Here is a 1,148-nt window from a genome sequence, read left to right as displayed (position 1 = left end):
AGTAATCAAGTTAAAATGAAGTCATTAGGGTAGGCCCTAATCCAATATGATTTATGTCCTCATAAAACAAAAAGAGGATAATCTGGGAGCAGAGACAGACATAAACAGAAAGAAGATAATGTGAAGACGCTCGAGAAAAAGACAGCCATGTGACTAGCATGATGCACCTATGAGCTAAGGAATGCCAAGGACTTTCAGCAAACACTAGAAACTAGATCAAGTAAAGAAGGATTCTCCTCTAGAGCAGTCAGAGAGAGGAAGGCCCTGCTGACACCTTGATTTCAGACTTTTAGGCTCCAGAACTGAGGCAATACATTTTTGTTGTTTCAAGCACTCAGTTTTTGGTACTTTGTAATGGCAGTTTCTTGGAAACTAATACAGCTGACCTCTTTTCATCCTTTATTTTACAACTGAAATATCCACCCGCCCACTCTCCAAAGTTATCTTCAGAGAAACCACCAGCCTCTAGTTATTATTCTGGATCACAGAACTCTGTTTACTTCATAGCATGAATTAATCAGTCATGATTAATTCAGGAAAACAGAAATCATTTAGTCTTTTAAGATGGGATATAGTTTGAGAAATTATGTACAAACATTGGCAAGGAAGAGGAATGAAGATCAGTATAAAGAGGAGTTCCACATAGCAATGTTGTGGAAAATTAGCATGAAAAATAAAAGGCTTTGAATTCAGTGCTTAGGAGTTTGAACTTTACCTTTGTAGCAAAGAATTGTCTTTGATGCTTTCTGAGTAGGGAATGACATGGTGTATTAGCTCTTTTAGGTCAACTTTTCTATCCTTGGTATACAGGATTGGCTGCAGAGGAAAACCTCAAAGCAAGGAGATCAGTCATGGCTATAGAGATAGTCTACAGTCTATATTGATGAAGATACAAACTAAAGTTATCCAAGCTAAGAAGGAAAAAAAAAAGAAAGAACTAACTGCATCTGGGATTTGCTCGGATCTGAAACCTAAGGAGGAGAAGAAATAAGCATTACAATGAGGTTTGTTGAATAGGTGTGTGGTAGACGAAAATTAGCATTCGGACCAAATAGTAGCTTATACTGACACTTTAAATACATCAATGAGAGGGCCTCAGAAGCATAGTCAACTAGTACAATTATTTTGTAACTAAGAGTTATAGATTA

The sequence above is a fragment of the Pteropus vampyrus genome, unplaced genomic scaffold (genome assembly GCF_000151845.1).
Source record: "Pteropus vampyrus isolate Shadow unplaced genomic scaffold, Pvam_2.0 Scaffold77, whole genome shotgun sequence".
NCBI lineage: Eukaryota > Metazoa > Chordata > Mammalia > Chiroptera > Pteropodidae > Pteropus > Pteropus vampyrus.
This window is presented reverse-complemented; position numbering follows the sequence as displayed.